Source organism: Alexandromys fortis, unplaced genomic scaffold (genome assembly GCF_014885135.2).
Source record: "Alexandromys fortis isolate MF-2015 unplaced genomic scaffold, M_Fortis_MF-2015_v1.1 scaffold_20, whole genome shotgun sequence".
In the NCBI taxonomy this organism is placed as follows: domain Eukaryota; kingdom Metazoa; phylum Chordata; class Mammalia; order Rodentia; family Cricetidae; genus Alexandromys; species Alexandromys fortis.
The window spans coordinates 15,224,578-15,242,051 of record NW_026067903.1 but is presented as its reverse complement, the minus strand read 5'-3'; the positions used below and the strand labels follow the sequence as shown (position 1 = coordinate 15,242,051).

The 17,474-nt window shown below is 36.9% G+C and overlaps 1 protein-coding gene across 1 annotated transcript in view; it reads right to left on the bottom strand.

Moving 5' to 3' along the window:
- Col19a1 (collagen type XIX alpha 1 chain) overlaps positions 1–17,474 on the bottom strand; it is a 306,409-nt gene that overhangs the window by 139,600 nt on the left and 149,335 nt on the right. The window lies entirely within an intron of this gene.

Below are 17,474 nucleotides of genomic sequence, written 5' to 3'. Positions count from 1 at the left end.
AACAATCAAAAAACCCCTAAAATACAAACAAAAACCCTTCTTATTACTGAAACCCCATATTGTCAAACTACCAAACACGGAGGCTAACAATATTTATAAGCAGAAAAATTACCTTTTACATATTTAAATTTTATAAATAAAATTACAATTTTGTTGAGAGTAGCTTTGTGTAGTTTTAGAAAACACACGATTGGCTTCAAATATGTCTATTTATAACATGTGCCTTTTGGTACCTTACATGTTATTAAATGATTTCTCTTATTGCCATCAAATGATGAAGGAAACTCATTATTTTTTAGACCATAAAAATGTTGATGAAATCCAAGGAGCTGTTATTCTGAAAGTCAGCTTTTTGAATTTCAGAAGAATTTGTTATTACAAGATGCCCTGCTCAACCTGAAACTGAGACTATATTGCTATTCTTCATCTTCAGCAATTTTTATTTGGTGCGGGACAATTCTGTATTCTGTCAATTATATTTTAAATAAATGCTGATTGGCCAGTCACTAGGCAGGAAGTATAGGTGGGTCAACCAGACAGGAAGTAGAGGCTAGTCAATGAGAACAGGAGAATTCTGGGAAGGAGGAAGCCCATTCCTCTCCAGTCCTGCTCAGACCAGGAAGAAGGAAGATGTGACCTGCCCCGCTGAAAAAAGTACCGAGCCATGTGGCTAACATAGATAAGAATAATGGGCTAATGTAAGTCATAATGGTTAATAAGAAGCCTGAGCTAATGGGCCAATCAGTTTATAACTAATGCAGACTCTCTGTATGATTTCTTTGGGGCTAAATGGCTGTGGGAAGACAGAAACCAGGCAGGACAGAAACCTCAGTCAACAGAATGCCCACGTGGACACCTGCATCCACATAAAACCTGAGAGAGTTTGAGAAGTAATTCTAGACAGAAAAGTATTAAATAGAGTAAAGCATAGCTTCTTGGTAGCAGCAATTTCTTGGATCTGCTCTGCTTGCTAGAGGCAAGCGCTCTCATTTAAGAGAGGCTTCCCAACTCAGCTTTAGCCGCAAAACCCTGAAGCTCTTTAAGAGCTCGGCCAAGGACATAACCCATTACTGGACATTATATAGGATGAAACATTTATTACATTGTCTTTACATAGAGAACATTTAAAATAGGAAGGCAGAAAGATAAATAAAATTGCAATTCCCAAATGAAACACAAACATACCAAATATCAAAATTGAATCCACGAAGGCCAATTTTAATTATGATAATATTCAGTGCCTACATTCTGAGGCTTTGCAGATGTACTATCTACTAGTAAAGAGAAGGAAAATCTACATAAAATTAGCTTCCTAGTAATTTGGCTTTATTGGAGTTCTAAACAGCACTAAAGCACCAAATGCCACAACCTTGTATGTAAATGTATATAAGACAAATAATGCAATGCATGGATAGTACATTTTTAAAAAGCTATTAAAGAATATATGTCTTAAGCAAAAAAAAAAAAAGAGGTCTGCCATGAAACACTTAAATGGTGTTGATAAAAGCTGACCGCATGCTTTTTGATTTTCAGCTATAGCAGGAAAAAAAGCTATGCTGTTTTAAAAAACTCTGACCCTTTCAGGCAGGAGATCTGGCTGAGTGTGGTTTGTGAGCACATTGTTGTAGCTTGCTTGCTGGCAGGGACCTTGAGTTGTGGCAATAAACATGGCTCCAGCTGGTACCTCCGATATGAGTCTGGAATAAGGAATGGGCTGCATCCAGCTGTCAAAGCCATGACTTTAATCCTACCCATATTGCCTAGCAAATTAAAGACTCATGTGTTCAGAAAAAGCGAGAGAGATACAGTAAAGAGAGATTCAAAGACGAAGAAAACCTCTAAATGTTTTACAGTGTGTTAAAAATATATGCAGGCTTAAGATCTCCCATGCCCTTGGATGAATTAACTTAGTAAACTGGTAGAATTAACATAGTAAAATGGCAATCTTACCAAAAGCAATCTACAGATTCAATACAATGCCCAGCAAAATCCCAGCAAAATTCTTCACAGACCTTGAAAATAGAATACTCAACTTCATATGGAAAAAGAAAAAAAAACCAGGATAGTCAAAACAATCTTGTATAATAAAGGAACTTCTAGAGGCATCACAATCCATGACTTCAAACTCTACTACAGAGCTACAGTACTGAAAACAGCTGATTTTGGCATAAAAACAGACAGGAGGACCAATGGAACTGAATAGAAGACCCTTATATTAATCCACACACCTTCAAACACCTCATTTTTGACAAAGAAGCAAAAAACATCAAATGAAAAAAAAGGAAAGCATATTTAACAAATGGTGCTGGCATAACTGGATATCAACATGTAGAATAATGAAAATAGTTCTATATCTATTTCCATGCACAAATTTCAAGTCCAAATGGATCAAAGACCTCATCATAAAGCCAGCCACACTGAACCACATAGGAGAGAAAGTGGGAAGTACATTTAAACTTATTGACACAAAAGACCACTTCCTAAATATAACCCCAATAACAAGGTTACTGAAAGCAACAATTATTAAGTGGGACTTCTTGAAACTGAGAAGCTTCTGTAAAGCAAAGGGCATGGTCAACTTGACAAAACAGGAGCCTATAGAATGGGAAAAGATCTTCACCAACCCCACATCAGACAGAGGAGTGATCTCCATAATATACAAAGAACTCAAGAAATTGGTCATCGAAAGAACAAATAATCCAATAACTAAATGGAGTACAGACCTAAACAGGGAACTCTCAACAGCTGAATCTAAAATGGCTGAAAGACACTTAAGGAAATGGTCAATATCATTAGCCATCAGAGAAATGCAAATCAAAACAACTCTGAGATTCCATATTATACCTGTAAGAATGGCCAAGATTAAAAACAGTGATGATAACTTTTGCTGAAGAGGATGTGGGGTAAAGTGAACTATTGGGGGAGGCTGTTTGTTCATTCTTGGCTGCCCAGAACCGAAATAATCACACAGAAATCTGTATTATTTGCAATAGTGTTTGGCCAATAGTTTATGCGTCTTTCTTGCTAGCTCTTATTCTTAAATTAACCCATTTCTATTATTTTATATTTTACCATGAGGCTCGTGGTTTACCAGTAAAGTTCCCAGGCATCTGTTTCCTTTGGCGGCGGCTACATGGTTTCTCACTGACTCTGTCTACTTTCTCCCAGCATTCAGTTTATTTTTCCCACCTATCTATTCTTCCAAAGCAGCTTCTTTATTAACCAATATACAGATGGACTTCCCACACCATTTATACAATGGTACATTCAAACAATGGAGTACTACAAAGGGAAAAAGTATAATGACATCTTGAAATTTGTGGGCTAATGGATAGATCCAGAAAACATTATATTGAGTGAGATAACCCAGACCCAGAAATACAAATATCATATGTACTCATAAGTGGCTTTTAGACATAAAGCAAAGAAAACCAGCCTACAAGTCACAATTTCAGACATCCCTGAGGACCCTAAGAAAAACATACGTGGATCTAATCTACATGGGAAGTAGCAAAAGACAATATCTCCTAAGTAAATTGTGAGCATGGGGATCATGGGAGAGGGTAGAAGAGAAAGAGGGAGGATAGGAGAGGAGTGGAGAAAAATACATATCTCAATAAAAACGATTTAAAAATAAATAAAAATAACAAAATTCTGTATAAATTATTGAAACAGATATTCTAACTTTAGTACAAAATTTCTGATTTTTGCTAATTGACAAATTCTTGACTTCTTCACCATGGTTGATGAGTAAAAGCTATACATTTATCACTTTTGTTATTTTATATAATTTGGAAAAAAATAATGGTATGAAAGTATGATGAACTTCCATTTTACTATCTTAAGAGTAAAACTTGGGGACTGAGAAATTGATCAATTTTGTTAGGAATTTAAAAACCACTGGCAAAATGATATATAAGCATGGAAAGTTGGCTCGTTAGGCTAATTCCAAGATAACAACAAATTCCCAATATTTATGAGTAAACCGAATGTTGAAATTAAAATATACCAATATTAATTACAGCATAATTACAGAGGCACATTATTTTGTACGACACTGACACATTCTTGGCTCTAGATGAAACTCTTCTCTTTTGCCCTCAGGAAAGCTACTGTGTTTCAGGAATAATCAAACTAATACACAACATTTTTGATATTCATCCAAACGCTGACAACTCCTTCAATGTTTTTAAACATGTTTCTAAAATTCATACACATTAGCTATCATCAAAGGAATATGCTTAAATCTTGGAAATATTAGAACTGTATTCCCTTTACAAGTATGGAAAATTATATTGTGAAGTCTGTATAATGCAAAATAGTACATTTTATTCTAAATGAGTTCAACATATTAGGAAATATGAGAATCTTTTGTGCAAAGGTCTACCCGGGAAGAAAAATGGTACACACATAAATGCCAACTGTGCCTCACAGCCACAAGCTCTGCTCCCACTTCACTCTGGCTAAGTGAAGGGGCCAAGTAGCACATTGATGAAAGCTCACTAAATTCTGTTTAATCTTGAACAAATAATGTCCAATTAAAATTATCCACGGCATCTTATATTTAATCTTTGCCATGCTGCCCCAATGCTCAGAAATTTTGCTCCTGGTGTGCTGGATAGTGTTATCAAACTCAGGACGCAGGCTGCTGTGTGTACTGCCCTGCCTTTGATCCAGCTCCAGGACTTTTTAACCTGCAGTATGGAACATTATCTGACATTTACAAAGAAAACGAGTTTTAATATTGACAGTAGTAAAACAGATCCATCAGTTACACACACATAACATTTTTCCAACATGAGAAATTGTGATTTGGGGATATTTTTATTATTTACCGTTTTTCAAGCCTATGTTCTTTCCACTTAGTAAGGTCAGACAATGAATTTATTCATCACTAACTATGAAAATCAGAGATCTACTTGAGTGGTTGGGCTCCTGAATTAAATGTGAGAACTCAGCTCTCATTTCAGAACCACGCTGTTGTTCTGTCTTACTTGGCTTTGTAAATGATATTCTGTATTTACTGGATTTAACCTTTCCTTTGATTCTGAGTTCTGGAGGATAGAAGTTATTATATATTCTGTTTCTACCTCCTTACACCATCTACTCAATGCAGTGCAAAGTAGGTCAAATCATGAAGAAGAAAACATTGTCATAGAGCAATTCTTGGTGATGCTAATGGGAACACAACTCTCTATACATACAATTGTTTTAATAACTTGATTTCACTATTGCATTAGAGAAGTAATTTCCCCCTTTCATTTCAGCATTCCATATTCATACAAATCATCCTTTTACTTTCAAGTCTTTTTTTCACTCCTCTATAAGTTAGAGATATCATGTGATACTTTAATTTAGGGTATCCTCCAGAACTTGATGATAAGACCCTATTGCTGAAGACCCCATATGCTTGAGCCTTATAATATGGAGGAATCAAACTGGCAATGACCTGAAAGCTTCATGCCCACTGGCTGGCTTTTTCATTGCTGGAAGTGTCATGTACCTTACTTGAAGAGAACTAACCATCAGTCATACCCAGAAATACACTCCGTGAGCTACAATAATGACCAAAATGGCAAGAGAGGCTTTGTAGTATAAAAGTGGCATGAATGATTTGGGGATAACTAACTTCTTCTAATTTTATCTGAATTTAAGCCCTGCCCCATAAAAAAAAAAAAAACTCTGAACATGAGTCATAGTATTAAATCGACTTCTAAAGACGCCTCATTACGCATATAGATTAGGTTATTTCTCAACTCTCATCAGAGAAGCTTCTTCTTGTAATTATGGTGATTAGCACAGAGACTCGAAATGGGTCAATGCAGAAAATAACAAATGTGGGATTCCCAGCACTGAAATGGGTCCTCAGGATCATGCCCTTTCCTCCTGAGGCTCAAGGGTTATCACACCAAAGGAGCTGAAAGATTTTAAGAGCCATCAATTTAATTTCTGTATTCCGTGTGACTTAATTAAACTCCATTGGGTACCACTTTTCCTTTAAGAGACAGAGAGGGTGGGTAGGTCCAGTCAGAAGGGGTTTGCTGGGCAACAGGACACTTACACACAGGACTCAGTAGTTGTCACTGCATACACAAGACTATCGTAAGATCAAGCCATACGAAGTGTTGGCATGCAGGAGGCAGGTGGTGAGGAAGTCCACCCTTAACCGAGGAGCTATGGACAGTTTGAGCTGCTGGGAGAGGGAAGTCAGTTTTCTTTCCTTTTTTTTTTTCCCATTTTTGCAACCCCCGAGATAATATCTATAACCCTACTTCATGAACATACTGGCATTAAGTGGATTTTAAAAAGGATATGAATTGAGAGATGGCGTAAATAGGGTTGAAAGTGGGTGGAAGGAAATGGGGGGTTGACTTGATAACGATATATTGCACACATATAGAAAATAAAATTACAGGTAATAATAATTATCACTGCATGTGAAGGAAGTGTGTGGCCTGGCTTATGTGTGGAGGTCAGAGCACAACTTTGGGGAACATTTTTTTTCCTTCCAGATTCATGTGGACTCTCAGGCTTGTATGTCAAAGGCCTTTACCGGCTGCATCTTCTCGTGAACCCAAGGATAATTGTATTTTAGAAACTGGCTCGTTTCAGTTAACACGATGATAATGATGAGCCATCCATTTAATTTCTCTCTTCTGTGTGACTTAATAAAACTCATACTTCCATCTCTTTTATCACAATGTCTATAAATAGGAGCAATTTGACTTATTTTCATACTTCCATCTTTTTATTTTTTTTCCTGCCAATAGCGCAAACTCAGGATTGAAATATATAGGATTACACTATATCTAATCATAGTGTAGAATAGACACTCATGACTCATTTCTGATTTTAGAGGAAATGTTTCCAGGGTCTTGTTCTCTTCGTTCACTATAACACTTACAACATTGCTTGTAGGTATGTCACGTGCATCCTGTATTTTTTAGGAGTATGCTCCTCCCAACCTTTCTGCTTCATCAGGGACTTAAATCATTATTTGGAATGTTGGGCTTTTTAAAAGGCTGTTTGAAAATCCCTTCATCTATCTTTATTATGTTACATTCATTTACATGATATGAACAAATCCTTGCATCTATGTTCATGAAGAAAATTGAACTATAGGCCTTTATTTTTGTATCCTAATCTTAGAACTGATTTAGGATTATACTGACTTCATAAAATTAAGCTTGGTGGTGTTTCTTCCCTTTCACTTTTATCAAATAATTTGAGATAATAAGTTTTTTTATTAGTTCTTCTTTAAAGACCTATTAGAATTATGTCCTATGTAATCTTGTTCTTTTTTTTTTATTTATTTAGGAACTTTCTAGCAATACGTCAATCACATTTCTTGTTATTTGGTTATATTCTCTCAACAAATTTTGGTAGGCCAGTCAGTGTATAAATTTATCCATTTCTTCAGGTTTTCCCATTTTACTTCATTGGTGTCCGTTTCTAACACCTTTGAAAAAACGTTATTTATTTTATTCTTTATTATGTGTATATGCACATTTCTTCATGTGGGCATGTTCATGTGAGTGTAGGTGCCATGAATACCGGAGGGATCATTCTGGAGTTGGAGATAAAGGTGGTTATGAACCACCCAACTTGGGAAACAAACTCAAGTTCTCTAAGAGAGCAGTAAGCTTTTCAAAACACTGACCATCATTTTATTCCCAGTGACTCCGTTTTGTCCTCAATTTAAATATGAGTCCTTTGCTTTTTTTGGCTAATCTATTTAGTTGAAGATTTGGTGATTTAGCTTGCCTTTTCAAAGAGATAACTCTGAAAACATTGCTCCTTTGCTCTATTATGGGGCTTTTCATTCTATGGCAACCGGATATTCAGTCCTTGCCACAAGTGATGGGTTTAGCTTGTTCTTTCTTTTCTGAACCATACAGGTTACCATTTTAAACTGATTTATGTGAAATTTTTAATGGACGCATTCACAGCTATATGATTTTAGAACTCTTTGTTGTTTACCAAATAGTCTGCAAATCAACTTTCCCCCTGCCTTTTTTGTTTATTCTAGAAATTAAAAAATGCTCCCAATGTCTCACTAATCACGTAAAATCTTTGAAAATACCTGATTGATCTCTATGTGTTTGTTCAGTTCCTAAATTTTTCTTTGTATTGATTTCTAATTTTATTCCATTATAGTCTGATAAAGAAATATTTTGCCATGCTTTTGTATTTAAGACTTTCTTTATGATCTAAATAGTGTTCCACTTGGGAGAAAGCTCCTTGGGCTATGTGGATGAATGGGTAAGCTGCAGCTGTTGGACAGAACATTCCATTAATGTCTGTGAAGTTCATTTGATCTGAAATGTAGTTTTACTCTGAAGATCCGTTGCTGACATTTGTTTGGATAACTATTGATCAAAGTCAGGTATTGGAATCACTCAATATTATTGTATATGGAACTGTCTGCTCTTTTGGGTCCAGTAGCATTTGTTTTAGGCAGCCTGGTTATATCAGTGTTCAGAGCATATGGATTTACAGTCATATTTTCTTATTAGATTGAGAAATTTAACTCTCATTTATCTTCCTCATTCTGGAATTATCATTTTGTTGATACTTCAGTCTGACTTGTGGTTCGTCAACTAATGAATCACACATTGACTGAATTTCATCTCCGTTATTAAACTTAGTAAAATCTTTGGTCACTCCCTCACCCTACTGTGTATATTTTCTAGAGTTTTGTATTATTAACTGTTTAGAGACATGGTGCATTTATATGTTTTTTTAATGTTTTCATTCATTTAATTAGGTACTGAGTGCCTGTCCCTTTAATCTACTCCTGCCATTTAGATAAGGTTATATCCAAAATGTTACAGATGTATACACTCACTTTTGTGAAAGAGAAACCTGAGATTGTATTCAGCATTTTTATAATCTAAGCATCTATATATTCACGTGTTGTTTGTCAATGGAGTTCTGGAGGTTAAAAGTGTTGACAAAGAATGGAGTTCATAAGACTGATCCATCTTTTGGCTAAAATCAAAAATATGTAGAATGCGGTCCTAGCCAGCTAACACATTCCAGTGAGTAGTTGCTACAATGTGTTACATTTCACATAGTTCTCTCTGGACAATGGCTGATTATTTAAGACACACTTGGGATTATCATTATGGAAGCTGGTGTAAATATTTAGCTGAGAAATTACTTAGCATTAAGTGGTTCAGAACAGCACTTTGAAATGTTTGGCAAATATAGCAGATGTTTAGAAAAGTTAATAGGATAGATTAATTGCATTTGAACACATTTCCACTTGTGAAAAGAGGCAAGATATGTTCATAACTTCCCAATCAAAGAAAGGAGCTGAATTAAATTAAAGTGTTTTTGTAAGTGTTATCTACACCCCTTTGTCAGGAAGGCTGAAGTACACAGCACCTAATACCATCTTGACTAAAATGTTACATAGATAAGCATACTTTAGGTGTTATGAATATTGCTTTATAATATGCTTCAACGGCTTGAAGCATTAGATTAAGCAGTATCTGCATAAATTTTAAGATGCTACCACTTTTTTCTAAGAGTACATGATAATAATGCTGGAAACAGTTTATCTGTCAATGTAAAAAATTCTTATCATTAGTATGAAAACAAGAACAAGTTTTTCTTAGCTGTGTATATCAGACTACATTATTTTCTTTTTAGTTGATTCAAGACAAATTGACTACATAAAATAAAATGAAATAGGATCCAATCATAGGAAATGTTTTGAAATATAAAATAAAAAAACTTATGAGAACAATGTAAAGGATTCATTAGTTTATATTATATTAAGAATTAGAAGGACACAAAATTTCCTTAGGATATATGTTAAGAAAATTAAATCTGTATTTATTTCAAAAGTCTATGGTTTTATTATAAGTAGTTTTCAATGCACAGTAGTAACTGGGTGTCTTTAAAATGAAGAACAGCAAAACACCTTCCACAAATTGAAGAAGCCCTTATCAACCTTCCCAGGAACATGAACATGCGATAATTTTTCAGTCTGTGGCTTCTGAAATATTAGTGTGCAGCAGGGATTTGGTCATCAGCCTCTGTAAACAAATTTCCTATCTGGATGGACAACTGATTCCCACCAGTAGTTAAGTACAGAACCTTCTGTCTAGTAATTCAGCCCCAAAGCCCTCGAAGTTTCAGACACAAGACACATGCTGTTTCTGAGGTACCAGACACATGTGGAAGTAATCTAGTCTATGTTGGGTGAATTCAGAAAACACAGTCCTTTATGTTAGAGATCCTGAAATAGCTAGTCTTCGTTGCCATAAACGCATTTTCAAATTAGGAATAGTATAGGTCAAAAAAAATGCAACATGTCTTTGGAAAGAGAGATGTCTATATTCCCCACAAACATTCCCCCAATACTGATGTTTTGCACTACTGTAGAGCTTTCTACTGGGTTGTTGTGTGTACACCCTCAGCTTCCTTCCTGTGGGCACAGGACCTAGCACTGCCTCCTGAGTCTGGCAGGTAAGAATGGATGAATGATGATTGAGATTCTAATTCTTGGCATGGCTCTCAGTATTTCTGTCATAGGTAGCAGTGAGAACATTGATTGCCACAGATACAGAAAGCTCAACTCAAATGATTCCACTATTCTCCCACAAATCCCACTTGATGTCAAATAACGCAAGAGAGTTTTTACTACCTGTGGGGTTAGGTGTGAAAGCAGACACTAGTGTCCCACTTGAAGAAGTTTGCCCTTTATTACAGGAAGACACATAACCTGTATTGGTTAACTTGTCTCATGCTGACAAAGATTTATTTTGAAAGTATTTACTCTTGAAAAATATAATAGCACCAAAAATTAAAGAATCTGTGTAAATTCTTAACTAGTGAAAAAGAGAATCGGTAAAGTTGATTAAAACGCGTGTGTACGGAGCTGGCTCAGTTAGTACAATACTCGCTTTGGAAACATGAGGGCAGATTTTCTCCAGCCCCCACAGAATGGCCAGGCATTGTTGCCTATATTTAGAATGATCCCAATTAGATTAATTAAAATGGAATCTGTCACAAGGCATGGTGGCACGCGCTCATAATTATGGCACCCAGGAGTTGGAGGCAGAAGGACTGTGAGTCCAAAGCCAGATTTGAACACAGCAAGACCCAGTCTCAAGGAAACAATTATCCTATTTAGAATATTAGACTCTTAGCACTGGGAAGATAGAGATAATAGAATCCGTGGAGCTCCTAGGCCAGTCAACATAGCCCCGTGAGAGACCCTGGCTTAAAACACAAGCTGGATGGGTCCTGAGGAATGACACCCAAGGTTGATCCCTGCCCTCCACACACACCCATACATACATTTACATGCATTCACACACATATTCATGCCACAAGCCAACCGTACAAATAAATAAATAAATAAATAAATAATGCCTATATCATTTTAAATACCAAATATAATTTTTCATTGATAATAACTTTTAAATTCACCTTCATTTATTGACTACAAATATGTCCATATGGTGGTAATTCCACCTTTGAATTATTCTTGATTACAATTTTTAAAAGAGGATTTATTTCTATGTATGTATGTATGTGCATGTATATGTTCATATGTGCCCAGGTGCTTGGAAGGCCAAAAGGGTATCAGAACTCTCTGGATGTACCTGGATTTACAGGTGGTTGTGAGTCACCAGACATGGGGACTGTGAGTACTAGAAACTGAGCTTGGGTCCTAAGGAAGAACCTCAAGTGTTCTTGGCTAATGAACATCCTCTTTGACTCTGGCTTACATAAATTTTATTTAGATTTATTTTGACCCTGGTCTAATGAAAGAAATGGTTTGGTTGTCGTTAACTCAGTGCTCTTTTGACAAAGCTAGATTATGTTATAATCTAGATATATAACAATATATAATATAGATAATGAAGTTCATAATCTATCAACTCCACTTTGTGATCTGTTTGATGACTTACATGAGGGACATAGGGCAGCTTCAATATTTTCCCTTTTTTTGGTGTAAGTATTTGTTTCCTTGAGACAAGGTCTTGTTATTTTCAAAGCCAGCCTTGGACTCACAATCCTACATTCAACTCCTGTGTGCCATAATTATGGGTGTGTGTCACCATGCCTAGTGACAGGTTCCATTTTAATTAATATAATTAGGATAATTATTTAGAGTTTGAGACTTGCTTTTTCAAACATCCTTGGCTACATGAAGATTGTCATAAATATTAATTTAGACATATGTTACTTTAAAATATCTTCTAGAGATTGGCTGTATGGCAGAAAATTAATTTAACATCATTAGCAACTCTTGTTAATTAGAACTTTGCAGAATAAGTGATTGGATTTTTCCCAAACTCTCTGGAATTTCAGAATTAAAATAAAATTAATGCTGAGACATTTACTCTATGTGAAACACCTCCATACTTACTGCAGACGACAATGAAGATGCTTTAAACAATACAAAGATGAGGAAGTTGTAACTGATTAATGTTATGAAAACCATAGGAAACACAGAAAAGTGTTTTGCACTGTATTAGAGACATTTAAAAAGTGTTAACGTATTTGAAGTACAATTCCCTTTTCTATGCTTTCTACTAATCCTGCTCCTTTATACCCGAGGAAGCCATTTCCTAGGGAGGGTTGGGGTGGTGACAAAGTTGAGGATCAATTGAATAAAGATGATGGAAGAATCAATGCTGGACTTTCTATTGCAAAGATAAGGGTTGTTTAATCAACCCAGGGTAGTAGTTGGGAAAGTGATCTTCCTAAGACAAAAGTACTTCTAAAGATCGTGTTGTTCCTCCCTATAACCCAGAATATGCTTGCTTGTGTCCTCTAGTAAGCCATGAATGGCCTGGTGCAGAAAAACGAGAGGCAGGTCTAGTTATACCCTATCAGAAAGCGGATGTAGAAATGGCATTTCCTTCTGGTTTCTTTGTATGAAGTTCCAGAAGGATGGGACAAACCATTGTTCCTGCTTTCCCTCTTCTTAGGAAACTAAGAGAACCAGCAATCCAAATAGTTGAACTTCTTGGCAGCACAGTCTAAGGAAAATATTTTCCTGTCTGCAATTCAATACTGGCTCAAACTGTCACTCAAGTGTTTAAGTGCTAAGTCTCTGGAAAATGTCTTTCATTCTCACATATTTTGCATAATTTGCTTAAAGATACATCTACATAAACAAGGACACAAAAGCAAAGCAGAAGATGACTAGGAAAAGAAGCAACAGCAAATCAATGCCAACCAACAAAAAAATGAGAAAACAGCCATCGACAAACCAACAAACAAAATAGAACAACCGATAATAAACAAACAACGAAAAAAAATGCAAACAAGGGACACGGCCGATGAATTTCCTGTCCAGATAATCTGGAAGCTAACCATGGAGAGAGAAAAAGGCCTTAGTTGGGTTTCAGAAAAGAAGAAATGGTGACCAGTGTGGAAAGAATGAAAGGCAATTACAAGAAAACAAGACAGTCACAAATGCCAGGGAACAGAACAACATTAAAAACAAACAAACAACCCTATTCAACAAAGGAGATGTATACACCCGACTCTGTAAATAACACTTATATTTGTAAAAATGCAAGCATATTAATAACAAAAATAGTACTGCTGCTGTTCACCCTCCCCTCTTCCGGACATGCATGTCATTTCTGGGGTCTGTGTGATGTCGTAGATGAGGGAGACTATCCATTGCTGTGTTTTCTGCTTCAAAACAAATGTGAATTGCAATGATAGTGTGAAATTGTTACCCCCAGTCCAGAGACTGAATTCACAATACTTCCCCTAAAGCGTAAGAATCTATTTCACATCTTTGTCAACATAAAGAACTACCAGGCCTTTTAAAACACCTTTGAGGCTGGGCGGTGGTGGCTCACGCCTTTAATCCCAGCACTCGGGAGGCAGAGGCAGGCGGATCTCTGTGATTTCAAGGCCTTTGACTGGTTTCATGTGCTTACTCTTATGAATGAACATAGGTACTCTGGGTATGTCTAAGAGGCACCTGATATTTAAATCAATTTAGTCTTTGTCTTCTGGGAACTGAGTTCGCATCATTAACTACTTTATTTAACTGAGTTTTGATTTTTTAATTTGCTTATGAGAGCCTTTTTGTATATTAGGAAGTATAATCTCCTATGATAAATGATAAATATTTCCCTTTTGGCCATTCCATGGTATATCTTTTTAAAATCCAAGTAGTTGTTTATGCGTAGGATCAAATATGCATTTTTTTCATTTATACTCTGTTCTTTGACATTTAAAATTCATTTTTTGGGCTAGCAAGATTCCTCAGTGGCTAAAGGCACTCGTCAAACTTGACAATCCGGATGCTGACTCTGGAATGTACATGGTAAAAAGAAAGCACAGCCTCCCTGCACGCTGCCCCCTGTCATCCACCAGCATGTCCCTGCACACCTACACCCCCTTGCTGACACATAAGTAAATAAATACAAAAGTCTATTTGTTACTATTAACACCCCAACATTTCTATAAAACATTTCAGTTCAGCTGCTCATCTGTAAAGTCTTGATCTATTCAGTACTTTTATTGGCATACACACCCGAAGGGATCCAACTTTGTTTTTATAAATACTACATAGTTAGTCCCAACCCCATTTATTAAAACATGAATTTTGTGATAAGTCAGTCAGAGTGCTACTTGATTTTTGACTCTGTAAATATATTGATTTGGGAAGAATCAAATTTTCATTTGAAACACCGAATGCAGCGAGATTAATGGAGCTAATTCTCAAAGGTATTGCTTGAAGAATCAAACTGAGCACTTGCAATAGTCAGAGTGTGCCTGATTTTCATTTCTGGCAACTTATCCGAAAGCACGCTGAAGACAAGCTTCCCGCATTGGCAGAGGTGATAACTGCACTGCAATGATTTACTAATTTGGGTAATAGCGAATGTCTATTATTATAATGTAAAATTTGTGTTTAATTATCACCTTCTCGTTAGACTCAATTTGTACTTAATGGTGCCAGGACCAGAAAAAATGTGCTCTACAGACTGCATCAACCCACGCAATAAAGCACAGCATCGGGAAAAGTACCAAGGTGGCTTCTTAAGAGCTACTTCTTCATTCACAGGATCGCCAAGAACTCTGGGAATTTACACTAAAAGGTGGATTTTGAAAATCTATGTACTAGTAAAAGACAGTTATTGCATGGCTTATATTTTCTGTAATACAAAGTCAGGAAATATATAATAGCTGTTTTTATACTGAGAAAAATGTCTGACCCTTGATAATGTTACTGTGACCCATGAATCTAAGAGCCAACAGTTTTCGGTGGAAATATCTTTCAGCTCAACAGGCAAATTCCTATGGACAAATATTTCTTAGAGCTTCACTTTTTAGAAGCAAGAGTCACACTATGAAGCTATGTAAGTGCATCTATTTTGCAGGCTGATGGGTGAAGGCTTTGCTACTCAAATTCCAGTGTCAGTAGCACCAACAGGATTGATCATGGCATGTCACACAGACCCCTAGGATATCTGGAGTCACTTTTCAGTGACTTTATTAGGTTAGTTAAATGGGTTGGGTGAACTCTCCAAATAAACAGACTGCGAGGCTATCAAAGCCACCTAATTTTCAATTTTCAAAACCCTAGGAAGTTGGCATGAAAGTAAATTATAATTAGTGTTTTCATAGTATCTCAAAGAAGCAAAGCAATCAGAAAATTATTTTCTTGCTTCTGAAAAGTAGGCAGTGTGTCTAGTGTATAAATCAAGAGACTCTGAGAGTCAATGCACTCTGAAGTCAGAAGAACACAGAGCATCAGAAGCAAATACACAATAGTGAAGAAGAGGAAAATAAGCACGGCCAATATCAGCTCTCCTCGCATCATGTAAACTGACCTTCTCCAAACTTCCTTTCCCCAACTCATCCTATTATCCCAGCCCTCAACACCAATAGGCACTTGCTGGGACACAGCAGCCACAGTAGCCAGGGAAGCAGAAGGCTAGCTGCAGATCTCCGCTCCTTGTCTCTCCCCTCCTCTCCCCCAGTCTCACTCCCAGCTCTAGCAGAGCGCCTGCTGCAGACACCCTACCCTTCCCTATGGGATCTCATAAGCTTTACCCTGCAAATTTCCCCCAGCGCATTGCTTTAGCCCTGTCCCAGCTTCAGTGCACATTCCCTGAGAGCCAACCAAGCGAACTTGCCAGAGAAACAAGTAGAATGACAAAGCAGGTAGGTGAACTTCAGGTCTTCACTCTCCCCTTCCACATCCAGTCTCCCAATCTCGTGGTCAGCTCTGTAGCAGACTGCTTGTTGTGACTTTGGCTCATTCTCTACCCTCATTCCCAGGAGGATAAGCAGATCCTGGTAGAACATCTTTCTTTCCTTCCTCCCAGGGGTCCCCTCAGTGCCCCTACCAGCCCATCCCCAATCCTAAGGGTCAGCTCCCAATACCTAGAAACACATTTAACCAGGAACTGCCAGTGGCCACACCTATCAGGATCCCAGAAGAATTTATTACTAGGTAACCCACAGCCAGCACAATTTAAGTACCAGAGAGGACAGCAGAAAGCAAGAAACAAAACAGTCACCCAATAATGACAAGACATCTATCAGAACCTGTAATTACAGTCTTGCAAACCAGAAGCCTAGATGCCAGTGCAAAAAACACAATCAACAACAGCAAAGACAATGTGTATCTCTACAAGAGCCCTCAAAATTTACTACAGTAGGCCCTGAGAAAATTGCAAACTAGCTCAAGTCCAAGACAAAGACCTAAAAAGAGCCTTTATGAATATGATGATAGAGGTCCTTGAAGAAGAAATGAATAAATCTCTTAAAGAAATTAATGAAAACATAAATAGTGGAAGGAAACGAATAAAAAAGTTCAAGACCTGAAAGTGAGAATAGAAGCAAAGAAAACTCAATCTGAGGGAAATTTGGAAATGAACTTGAGCAGGAACCTCATTGTTAAGCCTTACCAACAAAATAAAGAGATGAAAGAGGTAAACTCCGGAACTAAAAACATGATAGAAGAAATCAATGTGTAGGTCAAAGAAAACATTAATTTTAAATATTTCCATCTACACAGCATTCAGGAAATCTGGAACACTATGAAAAGACAAAAATTTAAGAATAATAGAAATAGAAGAAGGAGAAGAAATCCAGGACAAAGGCAGAGAAAATATTTTCAACAAAACCATAGAAGAAAAAAATTCCTATCCTAATGATGTGGGAGTGATTTCTTATTAATAAAGAAACTGCCTAAGCCCCTTGATAGGCCAACCTTTAGGTGGGTGGAGTAAACAGAACAGAATTCTGGGAGAAAGAAGCTTAGGAGGAGTCGCCATGATTCTCCCGCTCCAGACAGACGCAGGTTAAGATCCTCCCTGGTAAGCCAGCTCGTGGGCTACACAGAATATTAGAAATGGGTTAGAACAATATGCAAGAGCTAGCCAATAAGAAGCTGGAACTAGCCGGGCCAGGCAGTGTTTGAAAGAATACAGTTTCCGTGTAATTATTTCGGGCATAAGCTAGCCATG